The 11,698-nt window shown below is 36.9% G+C and overlaps 1 long non-coding RNA gene across 2 annotated transcripts; it reads right to left on the bottom strand.

Annotated features, from left to right (window-relative positions):
- Positions 1-316: 316 nt before the first annotated feature.
- LOC129466206 (uncharacterized) lies at positions 317-10,565 on the bottom strand. 2 transcript variants are annotated; one of them, XR_008652095.2, is made up of 3 exons: positions 10,514-10,565; positions 7,562-7,771; positions 317-672 (listed from the first exon to the last, which is right to left on the bottom strand). It is a non-coding gene; the product is annotated as an uncharacterized lncRNA (long non-coding RNA). The 2 variants fall into 2 exon arrangements; XR_008652096.1 differs by lacking the exon at positions 317-672 and adding an exon at positions 3,571-3,738.
- Positions 10,566-11,698: the final 1,133 nt, after the last annotated feature.

The following is an 11,698-nucleotide window of genomic DNA, read 5'->3' on the forward strand; positions in this document are numbered from 1 at the left end:
AATCTATCATTTGCTTTAGCAATTTCTGACGTATGCAAATAGAAGTATGAATTGCCTAAGAATTTCAGGATGATTTTCTTACATTAAATTGTAAATATAAGGAAATTTTTTTTTATTTACAAGTTATAGTTTCGTTATTTAGGAAGTGAAAATGAGATCATTAAAAGCAAGAGTTTTTTCTATCTTGAAAAACACAAACCTAAGAGCTGTTCAAGTTGAAAAAATTTTTGAGGGTAATGCCACATAGTTGAGTTAATTGATTGACTCATTGATTGATTGATTGATTCATTCATTCATTTGTTTATTCACTTTACAATTACACATCTACTGTTGTTTTGGATGATATCGAGAAGAAAACAACAAAATGATCATTAAATGGATGGTGTGTATAATCAAATTGTTTACAGTCTAGTTAATGAAGCAAAGCAGAAACATACACTGTTTTCAAGCATGAAAATTAATATAAGATAGCAGCAGAAGAGATACCACAAGGCTGTACAAGTGTCTGAATGCCAGACAGCACTACAGATCATTCGGGTTAGGGGGAGGCTTAAAAGGGCCGAGTTCATTTGGTTGGGCTCCCTGCAGTCTGGACATTTTCAAAAAGTGTGCAGACAGGTTTCTTCAACAGTATATACTTCACTGAAGTCAGATTAGGGTTAAAGTTTACATCTGAAGAGCAGAAAATACAGAGGTCCCAAGTAAGTTTCACCATAACAGTTTCATAACCTTAAAAGGAAATGTTTTTCCTCCTAATCAAAAAGAATTTTGATTTATTCCATGCCCTATTATTTTATCTTTAGTGAAAAGACATTTTAAATTGCATACTTGTAAAGCTTCTGAAAGAATCCTTTCAGAAATCCATCATTAGTTTTCTCTCCTTAGCATGACTACATCCTCCCTCAATGTTCTTTGCTACAAACTCAGGAAGCACTCATAGGCAAGCAGTAAAATTTATTTAAAAGAATATTGAAAGCAATTTCTGACCAGTATGCTCATATAGAGGTATGAATTGCCTAAGGTTGCCTTGATGGTTTCCTTATAAGTAATTGAGAAAATATAAGAGAAAATTAATTCTAAGATGCAGAATTTTGTAGCTATAAATTTATCGTAACATTGTAATTTGGGCTTTTTTTCTCTTCTTTTTTCATTTCTCCTTTCTCTTTTCCCTTCCCCTTCCCCTGCTTCTTCTTTCTGAATAATTTAGTCCTAAAGCCATTTGGTGGAACAGAGCGAGGTAGGCATTCCTGCAGGCTGAGTGAGGTGGAGTGGCCTAGTACAGGGTGCCTGAGCCCTGGTGGGTTGAGGGGCATCTGGTAGGTTTAGGTGGGCAGCCTGGCATGAGGTGTCAGAGCCTAAGGAGGGGGAGGAGGCGTCCATAGAGATGGTTGTCTCTGCATGGCCCAATCCAGGACAATATAAACATACAAATAAATAATGATGATAGTGAAGAACTATAACCCACTGAACACTATAGGAAATCATGAATCCATTCAGATACAGAAAAATGAATAAGTTGAAAGTTGATAAAGAATGGAATAGAAACATAGTTTCAAAGTACCAGCCACAAAATCGATTACAAAAGGGAAAACTAACTTTACAGTGGAAGAGTTCTGCAGACTCTCCCTTATTTCAGTGATCAAAGTGAGCTTTAGTAATGGAATTAATCAAAATTGTGTGATACCTGAGGATCAACAACACAGCATCACTCCTGTGATATTCCTGCCAAAGATGCACAGCTCAAATCTAATTATGAAGGAACATTGGACAAATGCAAATTGAAAACATTCTACAAAACAGCTGGCCTTTATACTGCAAAAATGCCAAGGTCATGATAGTCAAAGAGAGACTGAGGAGGCTGTTATCATCGAAGGAAACTAAAGAAACCTGACAAATGTATAATGTGAGTCTAAGCTGGATCCTTTTGTTAGAAAGGTCATTATTGGCACAATTGGTGAAATTTAAATGGAGTTCTGAGGAGTAAATGGTACTGATGTATTTGTGGTAATTTATTACTTTTTTTGTAATTTCTTGATTTTAATGATCGTAGTGTGGCTGTTTAGAAAAATGTCCTTGTTGGTAAGAAATACACCCCATACTATCCTAGGGTAATGGGGAGCAGGTTGGTAACTTGTTCTCAAATGGCTCAGGAAAACAGAAGTTTATTATACAGTTACTTCCGAGTTTTCTATTTGTGATTATTTTAAAAATTATAATTTTGAATCTGCTTTTGCAACCAATGACAGTCCTGCAGTTTTGATTATGCAAATTGTTACTCTAAATATATTGATATTTATATAATCAAATTAGATAATCCAAGTACCATTGTAAAGCATTTTGTCTGATCACCTGACAAATGATGACAGTACAAACTTATATTGGAGTTTCATTTGTATTCAGATGATCATTTTGCACATACTTTCTCCATTTTATAAAAGGGAAAAATGACTTGGTGATCAAGTGCTGTGTTAAAGAGTAAACAGGATAATTTATTTAGTATTTAAATTTATTTTCAGTATTGAAGTCTAAAACGTGATTTTTTTCAGATAGCAGCAGAATAATAGATGCACTCTTGTTATTCAAAAATAGTAAGATTTACTCATTACAGAAAGCAGAGGAGATAAGAGATACATAGTGCAACTTTGACTAATTTACTGCTCAATGCAATGTTACAAATTGCAAAATTATGCAATTTCTGCTGTAACTTCAAACGTATTCTTGGTTATTTAAGAAAACATAGAAATTTAATTAAATCAGACCCTTGATGAAAGTTCCTACCCAAATATATTTGAATCGGAATTTTAGCCCCCAAATCAGAGGCAATATTAACTAACATTTATAAAGTGCTTACATGTGAGAGTCTTTTTCTGTAGCTAGAGTGATACATACATACATGCCTACATGCATATATACATGTTTCATAATAATGTAATGTTCAAAACATCATGTGTTAGATACTATTATCATAATGCCCGTTTTACAAATAAGTAAACTGAAGTCTAATAGGTTGCAGAAAGTCATACAAGTTATTAAGTGAAAGGTACACATTGTTAAGTGAAAGTGTACCCGGAGTGTCCATGCTCCTGCATCTCTTTACTAACCAGCTTTCTGAGGTAGGTAAGGCTGTCTTTAGATAGTACTTGCTTGGGGTAAGTGCTCTGGAGCCAGGTACCTGAGTTAGAATCCCAGCTCTGCCACTTCTTATTATTAACCCAGTGCAAACTTTCCAAGCTTTAGTTCACTTAACTGCAAAATGGAGAGGATAAACATTATGTGAGTACTACCAAACCTTAGTACTACTAAACATTATATGAGTAAATTCATGTAAAGCCCTTAGAAAGGCCCTTTGCATGTAGGACTCAATAAAAGCTATGAAAACAGTATGAACAACTCTGCGTGTGGGTGCTTATATATTTGTAATATATATGAAACAACTATTTTTTAACAAAAGATTTCATAACTGACTTTTATAAGTTTATGCAAATGCAGGAAATTATGCTTTTTATTTCTATGATGAGCTCATTCCTGCACTTTGCCTCCATAGCTGGAAAAATAATTTGATCTTTAAAAATAAAATGACAAGGGAAGCTGCTGGACTGGCTGGTCTCCATTTGCTCCTCCAGATCCATTCGCTTCTGTTCTGTGCCTTGTTACGCTGTAGAAGGTTGACTTCTACTTTATCCAGCCCCAGGTCTTCCCTGCCCTCTTGTTTCTGTTGGGTTTGTCCAATGGGAAGCACTGCTAGGAGATAGGAGAGTAGGAGGGTAAAAGGATCAAAGTTTTTTTCTGCTCATTCCCTCCCTCCCAGTTCAAGTGTTGGCTGTGAATGTATTCCTCTATGGAAGGGACAGCCTCCTCAAAAGGCCAAGACTCTTACTTTGTTCCATAAACCTTTCTCTTTTCTTCTTTTAGTTTAGAACTGTTAAAACCGTCTAGCTAGGCCAGGCGCGGTGACTCACGCCTGGGAGGCCGAGGCGGGCGGATCACGAGGTCAGGAGATCGAGACCACGGTGAAACCCCGTCTCTACTAAAAATACAAAAAATTAGCCGGGCGCGATGGCAGGTGCCTGTAGTCCCAGGTACTCGGGAGGCTGAGGCAGGAGAATGGCGTGAACCCGGGAGGCGGAGCTTGCAGTGAGCCGAGATTGCGCCACTGCACTCCAGCCTGGGCGACAGAGCGAGACTCTGTCTCAAAAAACAAAACAAAAACAAAAACAAAAACAAACAAACAAAAAAACCGTCTAGTCTGTTCCTAGTGCCTGAGGAAGGGTGCTTCATGATCTCTTGTTAGATCCCTTGTCTTTTTATTAAATCTATTCAATGATTTTTTTTTTCTTTTATGGGTTCTGACTGGTCCAGATGCCTTTAGTTTACTTAATTTTTTTTCTAATTTGTTAGTACTCTTAAGGGTCACCTTAACTCACCTTAAATTGTACTGTTTTTAAGTTACATATTTTAGATCATAATATACCTATTTAGAATCATTTTTAAAAATAAACTGGAAATTATCCTAATGTCCAGATGGTTTAACCTCTGCTCCAATATGTAAATTCTGTGTATTGTAAAAGGTTTTTAAAATTATAGTTATATAATTTATTAGTACCACTCAAGAGTGGGGCTGGTTACTAACTAAAGATCAATTCTAAATCAGAATTTCAGAAACACAAGCAAAGCCTTGAAATGGATGTATAGCAAAATCTTTTGCCCTGTCATGAAGTTTTGTTTTGTTTGTTTTGTTTTTAAAGAACTGGTTCCCTCATAATTGTTGGCACTGTTATCAATGGCATATAACTATAATCTCATATATCACTATAGCCATATGAAATCTCATATATCTTAATGATCTCATTTTATTATAAGTAACTATCATAGTAGACTCTTGGGTATTCTGCCATCTAAAAATGTAGCTTGGAAAATAGCAGTGGCTAAGCATTTTTGGTTTTAAGGGATGATAAAGTGAAAGACAACCTTTTTCCCTCTATCCTGAAGCCAAGAAGCTGAATTATTTATTAGTATGCTACAAAAGTAAGTCCAATGCACTGAACTAAGGATATGATATGAAGCCCAAGTATATCTCCCGTAGAAATGTGACTCATAAAAATAAATGGTCTTACTTCCAGTATAGGATATTTAACAATATCTCCAAAGAGAGAGCAGAGCTACAATATTATTATAAAGACTACATTACCACTTCAGCTGAGGTCTTGCCCAACCCTTGCCATTCTATATATTTACCTAAAATGGATAGAAAACAAAGTATCTTTCAAACAGTAACTAGAAGGGCAAAAGAAACTTGGTTCAGCTATGCTAAGAAGAATCATGTATGTACTCACATGATATCAACAACAAAAAAGCCTGAATAGAACTGCTCAATTATGAGAAATGTGAATGGAAATACCATGCAAATATACAAGCATATCACAGTAAAATAAAATAAAATATGCAAGAAAGAAGAAGAAATTAAGAAAAAAATGTAAATTTCAAAAGAAGGATAAATATCCCAATACAGACGAAAACATGCTTCAAAGCGTAAGAAAATTCATCACAATGTCACCTTAGAGAATAATCTAACAAGAACTTGAATTCAAGAACTCCAAGATAGCATGATGAACAATAAAAATCGGGGCAGTTATAGATTTAAAAAAACAAAAGAAGGCTATAAGCATAATCACAGAAATAAAAAAGGTAAAGTAGACAATAGACTTCACTAAAAATTGACACACATACACACAATAGGGAATGGTTTTCACCTAAAGGAAATGGTGACTGGCTACTGAATGGTAAAATTTGAGATGATTTTTAAATATTTATATCATTTTCACTTTTCTAACATTTAAATGGTTTGTGGTAAACATGTTTAAGTTTTACAAGTAAAAGACTGATTTACCTAAAAAGTTAGGTGGTATATTATAGCAGACATTGTTAGTGCCCCACCCACATCCCTCCAGCCCTTCTGTGGGCTCCAGCTGACTCTCAACCCCAAGATTCTCATTTCTTTGCTCAGGCTCCCTGGCACCCCGCTCCACTCTTGGAAATCTGCTGTACCCCACTACACACTGACAATGGTCCAGAAATGCTGGAAGGTTAACACCCACCCCAGCAGCCTTAAATCCACCTGCCTTGAACTTCAGGTGGGAAGTTTCTCCGTGAGATTAACTCCAGTTACCCACCCCCAGTTTCATGGGCCCACCACCATGCTTATGTCCCCTGATTATCTCAAATTATTTGCATTCAAGTCCTTGTCTTGGAATATGCTTTTAGAAAAATTAATATATACATCATATAAAAATAATACAATATAGTAATGAAAATAAACACTAAATTTTTGAACGTTTGTCAAAACAATTTTGGGCAATTAATATGATTATTTTATACTTTTTGTTCACTTTAGGGTTTTAAATTTTTCAATTATAGAGAAAAAAATTTATAAATAAAAAGTAAAGCAAAAGATATAAACTAAAGTAAAACATTGAAACAAACATTGTCGGTGTAAAATAATAACCAATTTCTATACCTAACCAGCACTAAGTTGCCAGTACTAAGTTGCAAGCCGTTTCCCTTGACAATGTCAATTTTACATGATGAGTCTGGAGGTCCATACCATTCACTATTATCCTCAGGTCAGTATTTTCTTCCCTAGTTCCCTCTCTTTCCCTAACAATTGTTTTGATCCTGTTAATCTTTTGGAATTACACTGTCACATCGTTGTACTATCCCATCTAATTTTGTGCCTAGACAGTACATTGTATATATCAGAAAAGTCTGTTTGCCAAAAAATAACCAATTTATATAAAAATCATAAAGTATGAGGCTGATAAAAACTCATTAACACTATTTATTGCAATTTAATAATTTTATAAATTATATCCAGAAACATAATGGAATCCATTCAAGGTCAAGGAGCTAGTTAAAAACATGAAAATTGTCAGAATTAAAATGGAGTCAATTGTGATAAAAATTCTGACAGATGGAGCTCGGGAAAGCAATGAAGAAAGGGTTCCCATTTACGAATGCCTGACAACAGGAATTGTCAGAAAAGACTGCAAAGCCACAACCTTGCACAAAGGCCATTGCAACCTTACACAAAAAAATACTTCTGCGAGGATATCTGCCCAGCAACTGCCTATCTAACTTCAAACTGGTGCCATCCTTATTATTGATCCTTGTAACCAGGAATAATTATCTCAAAATAATTGTGTACTCCATTTTTCTTTAAAAACCTTTGCCTTTCTTTACCCTCCTGAATAAGCACATAGTTTACTAGAGTATGTGTATTCCCATTGCAGTACCCATGCTGAATAAATATCATTTTCTTTTAGAGTGCTTATTATTTAGATTAATAAAAGCAACGAGGACCAGAACCAAATAAGGTCTCCTTAATTTTAGCCCAATTATTTTCAAAGTAACTCCTCATTCCAAATCCCCTTCTCAACCTACTTCCCTATTCAAATACTTGACAGACATTGATGTGAGGGTGACAGCAAACAGGCAGGCAACACAGAAAAGGCAGTAAGAGACAGAAGCAATAGAGCTTAAAATGGTAAAGCTCATGATCGCTTACTCAGGATTCAATATGATTCACTGATTTCTACAGAAGGGACATGGGTGCGTCTGACGGATTGAACGGGAACATTGATGCAATGAGTAGCAAGCCTGAACAGGGCTGAACCAAATCCATCCATCCATTATCTGACCAGTTTCTCTTCTAGGTTAAGGGTTAGTTCCAGTCTTTGCCACAACTCCTCTTCCTCTTTTCCAGAAAGTCAAAGCTCTACAGTGAAGAAGAAAAATACACCACTGAAACTTTCAGATGCCTTGAGACAAGATACTTCTTCCAGAATTCTAGTATCATTCCAAGGCTGGACTCTTCAGAAGTGATTGCCTGCAAATTTAGGATGTGAAAACAAAATCACAGTTCAAGGTTAGTATTTCTGAAGGATAAAGAAAAGCAAAACATTAAAATATCTCCAAATAATGCACTATTGTCTGTTTTAGTATACTTTCATGTTTTTTAAAAAAGAGAAGTAAAAAGAAAGAAAAATGAAATCATTTTTATTATATGATATTCAAGGTCAAACGAAGTCACAAGAGTTCATATAGGGAAAGGTACCACATGTGGCATATTATGTCTTTTTATATTTTGCTGCCTGTCACAATCTTCTAAAGCTAAACTTTAAAATTAAAGTTCTCATGTCATAAATTCTTTTTGCAAATTGTTGAATTATGTATTGTGTACATAACACAGTGCTGATCAATATGGGTAATTTAGAGATGGGTAAAATGCTATCCTTGCAAACAAGTTTATAATCTATTTGGTGAAAAATATAATTAGCATTACAAAAAATCAAAATAATTAAATGCTATTTGAGATTGTCCAGGGTTGTTGGGGGAGGGATGAATAGGTACAGCACAGTGAATTTTTAGAGTATTGAAAATACTCTGTGTGATGCTATGGATACATGTCATTATACATTTGTCTAAACCAACAGAGTGTATAACACCAAGAGTGAACCCTAATGTAAACAATGGACTTTGGGTAATTATGATGTGCCAATGTAGATTTATCAGTGGTAACAAATGCACCAATTTGGTGGGGGATGTTAATCATGGGAGATGCTACATATATGTGGGGGCAAGAGGCATGTGGAAAATCTCTGTAACTTTTCAATTCGGTGGCGAAACTAAAACTGCTCCAAAAAGTAAAGTCTGAAGAAAAGAAAGATATAATGAATACATGCCTATTTGCTTGATATGGGGTATGTATGTATGTGGACGTAGGCTGTATACCCTTTTTACTTTTTGAATTTATACTATATAAATTTATTTGTAAAAATAAAACATACCAAGAAAGGGAGGGAGAAGGAAAAAAAGGAAAAACTAAATAAAAATAAATTTTAAAATGCGACTTTAAAGATTAGCTTTATTAATAAACTCAATCCTTCATGCTGGGGTGAGCCACACCATCTGATGGCACACAATGCATGGTGTCTGTTTTCTTTGTGTTTCTCTTGAGTTTGTTTGAATGCTTTGTTTTAAAATTCCAGTCTTCACTTGACTGTGTTGCCAGAATTAAGGGAAGTATTGAAAAATCTATCCTCAGCCCACAATATTAAAAGGAGAGGATTCCTTTGACATCCCCACACTGTTGGCTGTATCTGTAGGAGACACTTGAGAGAAAGGTGAATGAATGAAGACCAGACCTGAGAACACTCCAATCCATGTTTACACCCTCCAGTGGAATTTTCCTCATCTTAAGAAAGCTGTGTTTGCTTTTAATGAAGCAACTACAGATATTTCTACTTTTAGAAAAATGCACAGTGTGAGTACAGAGGAAGAAGTGATTACTTCTAATTGAAGAGTAGAGTAAGGAAGGCTTTTTAAGGGATTCAAAGTTTGAGCTCAGGCTTGAAGAATTTCCACACTGAGGATGTGGGAAGGACAGTCCAGGCTGAGGTGGCAGCACCAGCTAAGGCCCAGGGGTATGAAAAGGACCAATTGAGGAATACCCCAAATGCCATTAAGGCTGACGCTGATGTTTCTAGTCTGGATAAATAGGGAGAATAATGTGCTATTCACTAGGATTGGGACAAATGATGAATTTTTGTTTGAGGACTTATGAGTTGGGGAAATTTCAGTAGTATATTGGAGCCAGCATGAATATCTCCCCCAACTCTGCATTCAGTGCTGTTAAGTTAGCAGCTTGAAACAGGCCATGATGAGAGTACTTACAATATATAAATTGGCAAATGCTACAGAACATCACTGGTTGGAGTGATGGTGGAACACCTCTATGACATTTGTCAGTAGGATCAGGGACTTAGGAAACAAGACAGGGATAAAGATAGGACCTTGTATTCATCTCTAAAGAAATGACTAAAGATGTAAAGAATTTTAGATTGAGAAAGATTGACTTTGAAATTGGGAGAGATTGCATTATGAGAAATGGAATAGAAACCAGAGAGATTTCTTAAGAGATATTTACTTTAAAAGGGTCAATAAAGAAGGAGTCTATAGAAGAGACAGAAGAATTATGGAAGTAGGAGACACATTGGCATAGGTTAACTTATCAAGGATAAAAGACGAAAGTGTTAGTGGTGCAGAACTAATAGCCATCATCATCATCATCACAGCCCACATTTATTTCACAATTATTACCTGCCAAGGAATATACCATATATTTTATAAATTATCTAATTTAAATTTCAAATATCATAAGAAGTAAATACTATTATGCTTATTTGACATAGAAGGAAACTAAAGCTTAAATTGTTTAAGTAGCCTGTGCAAAAAGAAATAGCTGATAACTGGCATAGCTGAGATGCAGACTAAGCTTTGTATCAGCCCAAACTTTATGATCTTAGAAACCAACTCAAAATTATTTCAGAGATCATTCAATTGTAACAGACCACTGAAACCTCACATAGTTTTACTGTAGTAGTCCATTCTCATGCTGCTGATGAAGACATACCTGGGACTGGATAATTTATAAAGGAAAGAGGTTTGATAAACTCACAGTTCCACATGGCTGGGGAGGCCTCACAATCATGGAGGAAGGCAAAGGAAGAGCAAAGGCACATTTACATGGTGGCAGGAAAGAGAGCATGTGCAGGGGGACTGCCCTTTTATAAAACCATCAGATCTCGTGAGACTTATTCACTATCACAAGAACAGCATGGGAAAGACCCAACCCCCTTGATTCAATTACCTCCCACTGGGTCCCTCCCATGACACATGGGGATTATTATAATTCGAGGTGAGATTTGGGTGGAGACACAGAGCCAAACCATATCATTCTGCCCCTGGCCCCTCCCAAATCTCATATCCCTTTCACATTTCAAAACACAATCTTTCCTTCCCAACAGTCCCCCAAAGTCTTAACTCCTTTCAGCATTAACTCAAAAGTCCACAGTCCAAAGTCTCATCTGAGATAAGGCAAGTCCCTTCTGCCTACGAGCCTGTAAACAAGTTAGTTACTTTCTAGATACAATGGGGGTGCAGGCATTGGGTAAATATACCTATTCCAAATGGGAGAAATGGCCAAAACAAAGGGGCTCTAGGCCCCATGTAAGTCCTCAATCCAATACAGTAGTCGTTAAACCTTAAAGTTCCAAAATGATCTCCTTTGACTCCATGTCTCACATCCAGGTCACACTGATGCAAGAGGTGGGTTCCCATGGTCTTGGGCAGCTCCACCCCTCTGGCTTTGCAGGGTACACCTCCCTTCCTGGGTGCTTTCATGGGCTGGCACTGTCTGTGGCTTTTCCAGGTGCATGGTGCAAGCCATCAGTGGATCTTCTATTTTGGGGTCTGGAGAAAGGTGGACCTCTTCTCACAGCTCCACTAGGCAGAGCCCCAGTGGGGACTCTGTGTGGGGGCTCCAATCCCACAGTTCCCTTCCACACTGCTCTTGTAGAGGTTTTCCATGAGGGCACTGCCCCCAGAGCAGACTTCTGCCTGAACATCCAGACATTCCCATATATCCTCTAAAATCTAGCTGGAGGTTCCCAGACCTGAATTCTTGACTTCTGTGCACCCACAGGCCCAACACCCTTTGTAAGTCACCAAGGCTTGGGGTTTGCACCCTCTGAAACAATGGCCTGAGCTGTATGTTGGACCTTCTTAGTCATGGCTGGAGCTGAAACAGCTGGGATGCAGGTTCCCATGTTCAGAGGCTGCATAGAGCAGGGGGGACCTGGGC

Source organism: Symphalangus syndactylus, chromosome 17 (genome assembly GCF_028878055.3).
Source record: "Symphalangus syndactylus isolate Jambi chromosome 17, NHGRI_mSymSyn1-v2.1_pri, whole genome shotgun sequence".
In the NCBI taxonomy this organism is placed as follows: Eukaryota; Metazoa; Chordata; class Mammalia; order Primates; family Hylobatidae; genus Symphalangus; species Symphalangus syndactylus.